This window comes from Corvus brachyrhynchos, unplaced genomic scaffold (assembly GCF_000691975.1).
Source record: "Corvus brachyrhynchos isolate BGI_N302 unplaced genomic scaffold, ASM69197v1 scaffold4, whole genome shotgun sequence".
Classification (NCBI taxonomy): Eukaryota; Metazoa; Chordata; class Aves; order Passeriformes; family Corvidae; genus Corvus; species Corvus brachyrhynchos.
In genome coordinates, this window is record NW_008237878.1 from 8,963,978 (window position 1) to 8,979,127 (window position 15,150).

At 45.2% G+C, this 15,150-nt stretch overlaps 1 long non-coding RNA gene across 1 annotated transcript; it reads left to right on the forward strand.

Moving 5' to 3' along the window:
* The first annotated feature begins 13 nt into the window (after positions 1 to 13).
* LOC108446290 lies at positions 14 to 11,975 on the forward strand. Its single transcript, XR_001861440.1, has 2 exons — positions 14 to 387; positions 9,689 to 11,975. It is a non-coding gene; the product is annotated as an uncharacterized LOC108446290 (long non-coding RNA).
* Positions 11,976 to 15,150: the final 3,175 nt, after the last annotated feature.

Sequence of the window (15,150 nt, forward strand, 5' to 3'; positions counted from 1 at the left end):
GTGTTCCCTCTACAAAGATGCCAGCGAGCCAGCCCAGCCAGCAGCACCTTTCCTGATCCCGAAGTCGCTTCAGCGACGCACAGGAGAACGCAGCTGGACTGTCTCTGACCTGGGGCACGCCAGAGCTCGTGCCTCGAGCACCAAGAACTGCCTTATATTAGCAGTTTGATTCCCCTCCTCCCCCAGCTCTCCTCTCATATAAACACACAAAGCTGACTGGCTTTGCTCCTCCCAATCCTCTCCATATATTCACCCCAAGCCCAGTTATCATGGGAATGTGCCTGCATACAACCATTCGGCTGAAGCTTTCAAAGTCTTGCCACTTGCAAGCATTTCCAGAAGATGAAAAGCTGGTGTGCAACTAGAGAGTCCAGACATGAAATGCAAGTAGGTTTAATGGGTGGATTTTATTTTGAGCTTATTGAAATATTTCAAAATTCCTATTTCTGACAAAGTTTTAAATGGAATTTGTCTCCCCACTTTCTCCTCTCTCCCTCTCACACTTTTGTCACACTGGTTTGTACTGTTATTAACATGTAAATTAAGCTAATTTATTTAAAGTAACATCTTGACAAGTTGACAAGTGTTGCATGTGGCATGAGTTTGGACTGAGAGGCGTTTCTGTTTCCACAATTGTTATTATTCCCTGGAATGGAAAATGTGTGGCAGTGGTTGGGATGCTTATGCTGCTGCATTTTAGCCCCAGTTCCCTTGGCACTGTGCAGCTGGGGGACCATGCTGGGTGCAGCCAGCAGTGGCTGTGCAGGTTTGCTCCAGGTCCTATAAAAGCCACCAGAGGATCTGCTCAGTTGCTGCTGCTGTAATCATGTTTGGACCTGTGTGTTGCATAGCAACCCTAAATTATTAGAAGAACCCACAAAAGGCTATTAATGCTACTTATGCATAAATACGGTTTGTCTTGCTCCCATTTATGAATTGTTTTTATGCTGTTTCTCAGCCAAGTGAAGGCTTTCATCTTCCCAAACAATGAAACTCAGTTTCCAGAAGGCTGGTGGCTCTTGCTCAGTGGCACAGCAGCTGTACCTGGTCTTTTCTAGGGCAAACTCCTTGGGTTTCATTATAAGCAGGACTTTAACTTGTTGCTTATTCCTCACTGCTGACCAGGCTTAGCTCCTACTTGTGAAATGGGTTTCCTGACAAGCATTAGGAGAGGTTGTGTCTCAGGTGTGGGAGTTTCCTCATTACCAGATAGAAAGCACAGCTTGTCTGTCTTCACTTCTTCCAGAAAAAATCATCCCTGAAAGCAAGCAATGTGTTTTGCCTTTTTCTCCTACACTTTGAAAACTGTCAGTACTAATTTAATTAGTTGATGCATAATCACAGGTTATAATTTCCAAGTCTAATGTATTATAATGTTGTTTATACTGATTTGGTGATTAAAGGCCTTGTCAGAGACTTTGTTTCTTTTCAAAAAGAAAAGGTATTTATCAACCTTAAAAAAAAAAAACCAACAAAGGCTTTGTTGTTATGCAAATGAGACATACAAGATTAGGGAGGTTTATTTTACCTGAACAGGTATTTATGGTTATTTTCTGTATTCTTGCTGTCATTTTTATGGTCTGCAGAGCCCTTGACCTGCTCTGCAAGACAAATTCTTGCCAGGCCCAGCTCTGTCATACAGCCTGTGGCTCTGCCTAGCCTTGGCTAATGCTTATGTCCACCCAAACCCTCTTCTGCTTTACCTGGGAGCCCCATCCATCCCCAGGAGGGCTGTCCCTGGCTCTGTGCCTGCTAATGGGGTCTCTCAGAGCTTCTGTAGCATCTCCCTCGTTTGCACAGGGCTGTTTCTCAGGGGTGCTCCCAATGCACTGGTCCAGCTGAAGGTTCCCAGGATGGTCAGTGCAGGCATGGGGGGGCTGTGGGACACACCACCAGTGGGTCAGCCTGTGCCTGGAGGTAAATCAGTGTGTCCAGGGACAAAAGGCCCAGTTTGGAGGCTAAGGGAGCCCCTTGATGATGCAGGAAGTGTTGGTGGGTGTGACCCTGCCTGGCAGAGAGGTGCTGTCATGGCTGAGCTGATGGGTCTTACCCAGCTGCCCTTCTCAGGGGCTATGGAGCCTCCACCAGGATTTTACCAAAGCCCACTTTATTTCTCCAGTCTCCTAGCAAAAAGGAACATCTCCACTTTGCATCACAGTTGGACTGAAGATTCAGCCAGGTGGAATGGGAGTAAGCAGCAAAAGGCAGGAGGCATCTCTGCTCTGAGCAGGACACTGTGTAAACCCTCCTGGTTTTTGGGGGGGGTCTGTTTATTTTGCATATGCTGTCCTCCAAGAGATGTCCATGGCTGCAGGCTGTGTGTCTGTTTCCTGAAAAAGCAATATATTTCTCCACCTTCCTGCTGGAGGCTTCACTGACAGTTTTCTGCAGCTGGGTGAATGACGGTGTGTGTCTGTCATCAATTCCACAGTCTGTTATTTAAATTACAAAGCTCATTCTTTGCATCAGCATATGCACAGCAAGTTAGCAATCTATGCATAAAGTCCCAGCAGGCAATGATTGTCTCCTAAGGAAGGCAGAAGGAAAGGCAGCCCACTGGATTCACAGAAATATTGCTGAATTCAGATTTGCTCCTGGAACAATTTGGTTTTCTTTCGAAGAAAGTTGGCATTAACATGGTTGAGGCTGATCATAGGTAAGCACAGTGTTGAAAATTAGGCTGCCAACACAATTACAATGTGGTGTAAAAAACCCCCAGTCTTACCAGCTTATGACCTCAGTAAAAACAAACCCCAGACCTGAACAATTATGCTAATTCCGCTTTGATTTACAGCAACGATAACCAGCAATGTGCTGCCAGAGCTGCCTGATGCGTGTGCCCAAGGAACCTGCATGGATCTCATGGGGCTTTTGGCAATGTGTTTCCTTAATGGTTCATTAAGATTTGGGTTCTGGCTAGCATAACTCCCACTTTGGGTATCTCCTCCAGCTGTGGGTAATGTGAGCCCACTGACAGCGGGGAGAATGTGGGTGTGGAGAGCTGCACCCTATGAAATAGGGTATCAGTGATCCAGGTGAGCTGGCAAAAACTTGTTATTTTTCTTTAATTGCAAGCCATAGTAGGGCTGTTCTCTCCTTAGCTTGGGCAGTGGCCAGGCAGGGAGGCAGAGGAGGCTGTTATAGCCCATTTTGCCTCTCTGGTGTAGTCTCTGCAGGACACTGCTAGCAGACAAGTTTAAGCTGTGTTGGCTCTTCCTCAAAGCCTCGAACCTCTCTGAGACCAGTCCCCTGCCCCACCAACACACCTGGGAGTGTGGTGGAGACACCATGAGCACCTCCACTCCTCCAGAGGTGCTCAGCCACCTGGATCATAGGTCTTTCTGTGGATAGAAGGCTCTTTTCACAGCAATCACTATTTACACTTTCAATTGTTAAAAAGGAGCTATAATTCAAAAGTAACTGAGCCCTCCCAGACTTTTTCTAGGTATTCCCCCAACAGAGAGTTTTGAGGTCTGGCTGATTAAGCTGTCAGGGACTGAGGTGTGTGTGTGCATCTCTTTTGTTTACACACATGTGGGCTTGCATGGGCAGGGTGATGCCTGGAGGCCCTGACCTCTCTCTGGACACTCTGGGGAAGGCACCCCACAGCTCCTGCACAGACTGGGCTGGGGGTCTAACGAGTCTAACTCTCCAGCAGTGTCACCTCCTCAGGGCACCCCAGCTAAAGCCTCCCGTGCATTCTTGCCCAGTGCTGAATTTGCAGTGCTGCCCTAACCACAGTTTATGGTCACTTGCCTCTGCAGGGTTCAGTTGTATTTGCTCTTGCTCAAATAAATCAGAGGAAGCAGCTCCTGCCCTGGAGATCCCCCAGTGCCCCTGGATGAGGAGCATTGTCCCCTGGCCAGGCTGCTGCAGCAGAGCCCACTCGCCCACCTCCACACTCGGGAGAGTGCTGAGCACGTGGACAAACCCCCCTTAATATGTTGTGAGTAATTTCAACCCTTGGAACAATTTCTGGATCCCTGGTAATGGTCTGTCTCCTTGCAGCAAAACAATTTGGGAAAGGCTGCCCTTCACTCTCAGGCTTTCAAATTACCTTTTTTTTTCCTCTGGCAGAAGGATAAAATCACAGAAATTAGTGTGATAGCTTTTGTTGTTTGGGAGTTTATGATGCAATACATATTGGCTGGTGTGAAAGTTCCCCTTGCTGGATGTAGCCCCTGTGTGCTTGCCAAGCAGTCCCTGAGCCATAGTGTTACAATGGCACATCTTAATCTAGTGAGTTTAAGCACAAACAGTTATTATTTCTAAAGAAATACATGCTATTAAGTGCTATCAAGCTTCTACAGATATTATTATAACACTGGATGGAAAGCATTAGAAAAGGCAGAACTCTCACCTGTGAAGAGGCACATAATGCAAATAAACAGAGCTGCATTTCTTTACCACTTCATTGACTCACAAACATGCAGCTTGTAGGAGTCCTTCAGGATACCCCCCTGTTCACAACTCTGTTTTATTTCCAAACACCACTAAAGGAACAGTTTTTTCCCTCAAGGTAATTGCATAACTTCCTTCTGTTTCACACTAAAAAAGCACCACGCACATCAATGGACTGCAGAGCATGTTTAGATATCTCTTACCCTTCGCTAATGATGTTTAGTAGATCAATCAGGGGGAGAGAGTAATTTATTTTTTTTCTTCCTTATAGAGGATCTTGATCTTTCTCTGAGGGAAATGACCTTGACTTGATAATGCAGCTAAACTGGGAAAGCTGTTTTGCTATTCAAACTGAATTTAGACTAGCTAAATAAATAGCAGGCAAAAGAACAAATCTTTTCCCTTAAATAAATGTAAGATATTAAGACCTGGCTTTGCAATGATTATAGTCTAATACACAGCTTGCTGAGAGGCGGTGTTTTGCCCGTGTCTCTAACCTTGAATTTTCCATTCATCTCTGTGGAAATGCTTCCTTTTTACTATACATTTTGTGCATACAAAGAACAATTTAAAACTTACATGGCATGGTCAATCAGAGATACCTAACTGGCTCTTTGGAAAACATGAATTGTCCTTTTTTTTTTTTTTTTGTTAATACAAACGCAAAACAAGTCAGTGGCACCACATTAATCATTCAAGCCTATTGGAAAGTCTCCAAGCACCAGCTGAGTTAAAAAAAACCCCTAACAACTAAACAAAACCCCCACACACTTTGGTAAGAGCCAACTGGGAATTAGATTCTTTTTTACCTCTAAGTTTCAAAAAGAACAACAACAAAAAAACAATTTGAAGAATTGGCAAGCAAACAAATTGAACTATCATGGCCGGTTGTAAGGGCCATGCTTTGGCTCTGGAGAAACAATTTATAAATATTCATTAGCCTGGGGAAACATGAAAAACAGGATTAGACTTGTTTGTGGGAGTTCATCTTTAGGGTCAATGCTAGGGTGAAAGAGGCAAGACAGGCAAATTGCAGTTTTATAACGTATTTCCCGGGACAGACAAGATCTGCAGTCTTCTCTCTTAAAAACAAAAGACAAAAAGCAACCTCAAAAGGCAGCAAAAAAGCCTTTTCATTTCCGTACACAGCAGAGATGCTGTCGCAGCTCAGGCACACCCGGTGTGCTCCCCAAGCGCTGTGGGACAGCGCTGGCTCTGGCTGTGTGTCCCCAGGGGCTCTGTGTGGCCTGTCCCCAAATGCTGGCCTGTCCCCACAGACCATGGCACGACTGCCATGCTGTGTTTGATACTTCTGAGGTTGCCTTATCCCATATTCATTGCTGGCATGCGGGATGTTCCCAGGGGTTACAGCCTGTGGTGTATTGTAGCTCTGTACCAAAATTGGAGTTTTACTGAAGGAAGATATCCCATGGTTTTGAAGCTGGCAGGGTCACTCCTGAAGTCCTTCCACACAAAATCAGTGCACAGCAGAGAGCTAATGAGCTCAGAAGGCAGATATGATGGGAAGAGCCCACAATGCTTCCAGGAACCACCTCCAGCTTGCCGGGGGAATAGAGAGCTGTGACCTCTGGCAAGATGGCCAGGAGCATGAAGACATCCATATGCCACCTATCCCAGCTAGAGGCTGAGATGAAGAGAGGTGAGTCTCAGGGAAATGCAGCCACATCCAGATGATAACCCCGTACTATAGGACTTGGAGCCACTGCCTTCCTCTGCTTCCAGGGAAAAGGCTGGTCTTCTGTGTACTCGTGCATCCATCAGTTGCCTGTTTAGAAGGTGACATTGGTATCACCTGTTGCCAAATGTGTGTGTAATTCCTTAGCAGTTGCTCTCCACTGCTGGGATGGATGGCTGTGTGCTGCCATGAGACACACATACGGGCATTAGCAGCAGCACTGTGGAATCTGTGAGTTAGCCCCTGTGCTCATAGGAAAAGAAAAATACATCATGACTAGAACCAATGAAAAATCAGCCACTCCACTTTTCCCCCCATTGCAGCATGCGAAGTTAATCGTGTTTTAATGCCTCTAAAGTGACTGGATAAGGCATTTTAGTGACTTTATCCATCATAAGTTCAGAACAGATACACCATTTGTGATTTCTCCACTTAGAATCTTACAATCATGCAATCACTGTATCAGGTTTGTGTGTCAAGGTTTTGGCAGCAGTGGGGCTACAAGGGTGGCTTCTGTGAGAAGCAGCCAGAAGCTTCCCCAGTGTCTGATAGAGCCAAGACAGACCTGCCACTGGCCAAGACTGAGCCCATCAGTGGTGGTGAATGGTGGCAGTGCCTCTGGGATAACAAGTTTAATAAGGGCAGAAAAAACCAAATCCCTGCACAATTGCAGCTGGAGTGAGGAGTGAGCATCTGTGAGAGAAACAGCTCTGCAGGCAGCAAGGTCAGGGAAGACAGAGGGGGAGAAGGTGGTGCTCCAGGAACCAGAGCAGAGATTCCCAAACTCCAGATATCCAGCCTAACCCCCACCCAGCACAGCTTGAGGAAATTTCATCTTGTCTTGTTGCTTTTTACTTGGGAGAAGAGATGAACCCCTACCTGGTTACAACCTCCTTTCAGAGAGGGATAAAGTCTCCTCTAAGCCTCTTCTTCTCCAGGCTAAAAACCCCAGTTCCCTCAGTTGCTCCTCATCAGACTTGTGCTCCAGATCCTTCACATCTTATATTGCACAGGAATATGATCCTTAAAACCTGGTAGCTGGGACAAGGTGTTGGAGCCTCTCTGCCATTGAATTAGGACTAGGAATTACAAAACACCCCACCAGGTGTGGGTGAGGAAGTACAGTCCAAGAGTCTTGCCAGAAATTGCACCAGTTGTGTTGACAAATAGGGCAAGGATGAAGCTGAATTTAGGAAAACTGTAGCTATAAATATTTTCTGCTTTGCTATAAGTAACAAAACCGTCAAAGTAAATTGGTTATTTTGCAGGATCCAGCTGTTAAATATCGTCTTTCCCACTTCCAGTGGGAAATGCTTTGCCTTGTGGTACTCAGGATACTGTTATATTGCCTTGCATTTTCGTTCTCTTCTATGTCTGCAGAGTCATTTCCTCCATCTTTGCAGCTCCTTCTGTCATCTCTGGTGCCTTTTAATATTCCACAGTAACTCTTAGCAAAAGCACCACAGGCTGAGGGGAAATTGGGCTTTCTCCACTAGAGCCTCTCTGTGCAGGGTTTTCTGTTTGCTGATTATTATCTTGAACAAGCGGAATCCAGACAAATGAAGGGGGGGAAGGCACGGCTTCCTTTGAGCTTTTGTACCTTTCCCAGGTTGTTTTCCTCTGCTTGCTGGGTTACAGAGATACGATCACAAAGCTTTAATACTCTTGCTTTGGGGTGAAGGATTTCTAGCTCTGCAAGGTGGATTTCACTGAGCTTGATGATGTGGGAAGGCAGAGGCTGCAGGACAGGCTGTGCGGTGCTACATCTCTTCCCCATTTCGATTAGAGCTCATCATGGCTGAGTGAGGATAAGGCTGTAAGGAGTGACCAGCCACAGTATGGCAATGCCAAACAACCAATTACACTTTTATTAGAGAGGATTTAAAAAGCTCCTCTGCAGTGGGTCATTCTGAGTCTGGGTTTTATCACAGTCCAGATGTCTCACAGGGGTTTGGGTACAAGAGTCACGGGAACAGCACCCCGACTCAGCCTGATGGGAGCTGCTGGTTTTGAAGGGCATATGGCTGATTCGTGGCTACAAACAGGGAGTCTGAGCCTCATCCCTGCCTGCTCTTGCTTTAGTCTCTTGCTGTTTCCTTTTTCTTGCCCTACATTGATACTTCCTTCACACTTCTACTGGTCCTCGATCACCAGCAGCCAGGGCATTGCAACTGTCTATATTTTAACTTAAAGTGAGTGGCATCTTTTCTCCTGGCAACAGGCTGCTTTGCTTTCTTCCCCTCTCCTTCAATAAAAAGTGACAAGTGCTCCTTCACAGAGCAGCACAATCAAAGGAGCCGCTCACAGAGAGCTGACAGTAAGTTGTGCACTGGCTGCAAACTGTTTCACTGTGGGACCGCTTAAATAGAGTTCACATCCTTCCCATCTCTCTCTCTCGTGTGACAGTGCCTTGCACCCTTTCTGATGATATCAGAGCTTATCTCATCATGGCTTATCTGAATAATCAGCTCTGGGTTTTTGAAACCATCTCAGAGGGATTTTTTGTGGCTCTGCAAAGCTCCACAATATGGTAGATGCAGCTGAGAGCTGTACAGAGGGCTTTGCTCCCTGTTCTGACACCAGCACCTTGCTAATTGCTGGGTCAATATATAAGGAGCTTTTCTGTCCATTTCAGGATGCACTGATGTGCGTCTTCAACAGCAGTTCAGGCAATCACAGACACTCTTTGCATGGAGGATCTCATCTTGCTGAGTGCCAGCGCTGCCTAGCAGCAAGGGAGCCTCTCAGCAATGCTGCAAATCAGTAATGTCTCTAGTTCTCCTCCAAATTCCCTGGAGCCTGGGAGTTTACTTCGCCCATCTTCATCTCCAGCAGTGTTCCTCAGCACTGATGGGCATCTGTTACCTGCTGTCTCAGTGCCAAGCTTTTGCCAGTGAGTGTTGAAGGCATCTTGGTTGAAAATGCTGCTGCTCCTGGTCACAAGCTGCTAAGGATCTGTGTTACCCAGGACAGCCCCACTCTCAAAGGGAGGGTTTGTCTGGCTACTTTTGGGCTGCAATGGCAGCTTTTGCAGCATGGCAGTGGATTCAGCAGAGACTATTGATGGTGGATATGGCTGTGCCCCTTTGCTCACCACGGTGGATTTGGGAAGGGCACAGGTGGGGCATAAGCTTTACGTGAAATGCATGAGTGAATTCCACTTGGGGTGAGGGTGCCATTTGTAACCTGGACTTGCAACAATTAGGAAGGGGAAGGACTGCCACAGCCATGAGTGCTGGCACAAACCAATTCCTGGTGTGGAGATGTTGGCAGGAGAGTTTGGCACTATTGCTGACAGAGCAATGCAAGGATGGAGAGTTCAGGGATGGCTTTTTCACTCATGCTTAAATCTGAGTCTGGCTAATTCCCACTAAATTTAATTTTAATTTGTTTGGACCAAGTGCATTTTAATATGAAGTATAGAGTTCAAAACTAGTCACGAAGTCTCCCACCTTTATAAGAGCAGCCATTTCATTTTGGTCTGTGTTCCTAGAGATGACCCAATAGTGTGCACTGGAATCTAGCACTTCTAGGAAGGCATTGCTCTCTATATTTCTTTGTTTTGTTTTGTTTTCTTATTTGTATCTACAGTATTGGCATAGTTTAATCCCAACTGGCAACTAAGAACCACACGACCACTTGTTCAATCCCTGCCCTGCCAAGTGTGCTGGGGAAAACTGGAAAAAAAGGTAAAACTCACATGTTGAGACAAGAACAGTTTAGTAATGGAAATAAAGTATAATAGCGATATTAACAATAATAATAACAACTTGTTGTTGTTGATGTTGTTGCTGTTTTTGTTGCTGTTGTTATGAAAAGAAAATAGGGTGTGGAATAAAAACCAGGATGATGTTATTCCAAGTGATTCACAGTACCATTTCTCACCACCCACAGATGGATGCTCATCCTGTCCCCAAGAAGCAATCAGCAGCTCTCCCAGTTAACACACTGAGCATATGGAATATCCCTTTGGCCAGGTCAGGACAGCTGTCCCAGCCACGCTCGCTCCCAGCTCCTCACACACTGGTGTGGTCACTGCCAGACCATGGGACACTGAAAAGTCCTTGATTCAGAGTAAGCACTGCTTAGCAACAGTTAAACATCAGTGTGTTACCGACATTATTCTCCTCCTAAATCCAAAACACAGCCCTGTACCAGCTACTGAGAAGAAAATTGACTCTATACCAGCTGAAACCAGGACAAGTATGTTTCAGTGAATTATTACCTTCATTGTTAGGTTACTTTTTTTACCCTGCTAATTCAAATGAATGTTGCTTTATCGAGCATAGATGTACATTGGTATGAGCAGTAGGAAGATCAGAAAACTACTTTGCAAGGATCTTCCTTCTGCTGCTGTGCTAATGGAAATGAAACACTCTTCCTTGCAGTGGTCTGTGCAAGATAGCTGGACTTTTTAAATTTTATAATTAGTTTCTAGATGATTATCTATTAATATTTCATGCTTGATTCCATGCCAAGTCTGCTTTTGGCCAAGGTCTCTTTTGACCATCTTATTTTGCATATTAGTACTAAGCTTCTGAAGAAAACACTGCTTTTGCTGTAATCTGGGAGACTGCACTTGCTGAGCAGACTGGGGTAACAAATTGGGAACTTCAATAATTAGTCCTTCATTCCCAAAAGTCTGCTTATACAGCAACTAACCTTTAGGAATCCTCTGCAGCTCTGACACCTAATATCAAACTTACACTTTGCAACAGGACAGAGAACGTCTAATTTATGAGCTAGTGAAGTATCTTTAATTAAACACTATTTTCTAAATTTCGACTTAATTTAATTCTAATCTAACAGAAAGAAGCAATCTGAGTCCAGCTGACGATTTCCTTAAATATCACCCTTGTTATCTGGGAGACTTTGAATCAAGCAAGATAGATGGTTTTAATTTCCATGTTCTCAGTGTAACACTTGGGGTCAATGTTTGCATACTTATCATAGGCAGTTTACCATTGACAACCACTGTAATTGTTCAGCTTTTCCTTGGTGAAGACCTGATTGACTATTATGCACTGTATTTATTTTGTCTCACACTAAAATATAGATGATTGATTATTCCATTATTCTATTGACCAAGGCTGTAACAAGGTGTGACAAATATGTGCCATTAGAGTCCATAACCAGCTGTGGAAGGTGGTGCAGTCAGGTAGGAGAATTTTAATGCACACAACTCTCTGGAAAGCCTTAGCAAACTTTCAGGGCACTGTATTTAAGAGATGTTACCTGAATTAATGGTCTTCATTTCTGCTGGGTACTTTCTAAGAATGGAAAAAGAAGATAACAAGTCCTGATCTGAAAAGCTTAGAATATGATTGAGAGTCTACAGGAGTCAAGGGAAATTCTTCCAATGAGTTGCTGGGCTTTGGCAGGGTCCTGAGGGTAATCCTTCTGTTTACTTCACTGAGAGTTGTGTCAGCCCTGAAAAAAATCTCCATTTGTTAACTGCATTAAAATGTGCCGAGAAAGAAGTGTCTTCTGTCACTGATGTAGCACATTAATGTGAATTATACGCACATATCAAGGGGACTTACAGTTGGAAAGAGAAAAATCCTGTATTTTAAAGCACTTTATATGCAACTTGGTATTTGAAATGCGTAACTTAATTATCTTTGAACTTCTTTGTTGCTTCTTAAAATAAATCATATTTAATTTTCCTTTTAAATATCATGCATTGGTGGACACAGCACTGGGGATTGTGGCAACAAAATGGTGTTGAACCAGCCACTGGAAATTAGTAGTAATAAACAATGCATTTGCTACCAGTCTGTCATATTAATTAGTCTTCAGAATGTGTCAGTGCTTTTCATTTGTATTTAACGTTGCCTGAGCTTACTGCCAATTAAATACAATGTTGTTATCAACTCAACGCGCACGTGATTACATTGGATTAACGTGGTTCTTTTCTTTGATCCGCTATAATTAAAAATCAGAGTTGTGATTTTAAACAAGTGTAAAAATATAATCAATTTGTATAGCAGCTGCCTTTTTCTCCTAATATACTTTAATAACATTCACCTCCAATTAACAGCTGTGGAAGCCCTAGGCCCTTTAGCAGCCAGAGGAGACTGTAGCATTTTGGAAGCACTGGAAGAAGTCCCAGGTGTATCCCTATCCTTACCTTCTGTCCAGATGTTTTGGATGATGTTTTGGAGCAGGACCTGTGACCCTTCAGCCCCCAAATCCTGCAGGAGAACTCATCAGATGCAAACTGAAACTCCATACTGTTTCTCTTGAAGCCTGATGGCTGCTCCGTGCCTAAATCCTGGGGTGGCTCTGATGACTGGGAACACCACAGAGGGATGTGCTGTGCGTCCTCCTTATCCTGTCCCCCAGCAGTCACAGAGCCCAGGGGCATATGGAGAAGTGGGCTTGTGCAAAATGGGCCCCTGTGGCTGTTGGGAGGATGTGAACACCTGTGGGACAGCCCCAGAATAACCAGTCTGCCCGGTCTCGACTTTTGAGGCTCCGGTGTTTCACTGAGCTCGATTTTGGGAGCTGCCACCCAGCAGGGGTAAGGAACAGACAAAACGCCACCGCTCAAAGCAGAAGGGTGCTGTTTCCCATCACTTCCCACTTCTGTGCTGCTGACAGACACGGCTCACCCAGCGGAAAGGCTGGAGGAGGCTGCTCTTCTGCTGGAGCAGATAGAAGTAATTAGTCAAATCACTGTGGCTCAGAGAGGGAAGCTGACCCTTTTCCTCTGTGCTGCAAATGACTCATTGCATAACAACCTCAATAAAGGGATATTTTTTCCCTCTTCTACTTTGAGCAGGGCAACAGGGACATGAGTTTTTCAAAAGGCCACCAAGGCTTTTGTTTGAGAGCTTTGTCTTCCAGGTCTCCTAGGACCACTGAGAAAGTCATGACCTGAATAAATGTCATCAGCAGTCACTCTGGGAGGGATGGAGACCAAAAGCATTGCTGCCTCTTGAAGGAGCCTAGCCGTGGCCTGATGAGAAGCTGGCAGATAGCTGGTGACTTGTTATTCACCAGCCTGATAGACCCAATTATACCACATACGCCCCAGTGGTGCTGGATCCTGTGGGAATAAGGCGGCCACCCCCTTGTCCATACCAGCCACATGGGGAGTGCACAGCAAGGGCATGCAGCCCCTGCAAAAGCACTGCTGGCTGGAAGAACATTTTCCCAGCAAGCAGAAACAAAGACAGACTTGCTCTGTTACCTTTTGCATCGCCTCCCAGGCAGCGAGGAGTAGTCAGCACCGTGTCTGCTGAAACTTGTCCAGTTCAGCTGAGTCTTGCCCGCTGCTCTACTCCATCAGCTGCCATTGCAAAGGGCAGAGTCCTGCAAGAGGCAGAGTTTGCCTGTCCCACCACTCTCAAAGTACCCCCCGTGCCCTTCCTTACTCATCCCCAAAGCAGAGGAGCAGTAACTAAGCAAAGAATTAAGGCTTAATGAGTGGCAGGTAGTGAAACATGAGCCATGCCTTGCTGGCCCCTCGGTAAGTAACACACAGTATTCTGCTGAGGCAATGCTCTTTGTGCACATAATAAGTAGTGTTTCAGTGAGATGAAACCTCAGGCTCCTGATTCAGCTGATATTTCTGGCAAATTGTTGACCTACTGCAGTTTATTCAGGATTTTTCTTGTCCTGGTAGAGGGGCTCTAACAGTGACAGATTTGTCATTCTGTTTTTAACAAATATGCAGCTTTTGTGACTCTGAAACTTGTGCCTTCAATCATCCCAGATAATAATTGCTTCTGTGCTCCACAGTAAAACTCTGTGTTTATAGGCAAGGAAAATAATTAATTTAATATTAATTAATAGGATTTAATACAGCCAGTGCTAGCTGGTGTCATAGAATAACTCATAAGGAAAATTTTAATTTCACCTGACGTGCATATTGTTGGTTACTCTCCTGGGCTGGCACCAGAGGATGGTGTGGCTGCACCCTGGGCAGTGAGAAGGGCAGCCCTGCTAACAAGAAGTGGCTGTGGGAAAAGAGTTCGGGAGAGCCATTTGTCCCCTGGAAAAATTTTAAAGGAGAAAGCAGTACAATGATCCTTCTTTTGGATCACCTTGGGAAAGAACAACTGCAGAAACAGTTTCCTTGCCTGGGTTTAATGGATTAAATGCTGCTCATTTAGAATTTTCCCTGCTTTATTGTAGCATGAGCAAAAGGGCATTTCTTATGTCACGTCAAAGAGGAGGTGTGTCAAATCATAGAGCACCAGGCTGGAAGTGACTTCAAGGATCACTTGGTCCAACATTTCTTGGCAAAAGCACTGTCAGACAAGGTGGTCCATCAGCTGATTGTTCCCACTGTGAAAAATTTTCTTCTTGCATCTTGGTTGGAATCTTCCCAGAAGTAATTTGTACCCATTATCCCTCCCTTTTGCATGGGACTCCTGTGAAAAGGGAGTCTCCACCTTCTTTTTAGTCACCCTCTGAATAGTGGAGCATGGCTATAAAGGCCTTCCCTAAGCCTTCTTTTCTCAAGGCTGAACAAACCCAGTTCTCTCAGCCTTCCCTCACATGGCAGCCCTTTCCAGCCCTTGGCTCATCTTTGCAGCCTTTCCCTGGACTCTCTCTGCCTGTTCACATCCTTTTTGTGTTGCAGGCCCAGAACTGAGCACAGTATTCCAAGTGTGGGCTGACTAGTGCCGAGTGGAGTGGCATAATGCCTCCTTTATCTCTGCTGGTGATGCCCTGGTTGATGCCACCCAGCACCCTGCAGCATCCCTTTGCTGCAGCCGTGCACTCTTCACTCATACTGAGCTTGTAATGCCATGACAAACCAAATGCTGCCTTGTGCTTTGCTGCCTATTAAACCCAGCAAGAGGCTCTGATCAAACCCCTTCTCTGAGAGTTGCTAAAAGGCTTTTATTAGCAGCGAGATGCAGCCTGCAGGGACCTGTCACACTGATATTTCCCTGACAGGGGTCAGAGATCAGACAAACTTCTTCAGTGATGTACGTCCAAGTTGTCTTTCAATATCCTTTAGCTTCACATTTCATGTCACATTAAGGTTTTTCCAAAATACTCATGTTTAAGATGAAACTCAAGCTGGTGCTTGTACC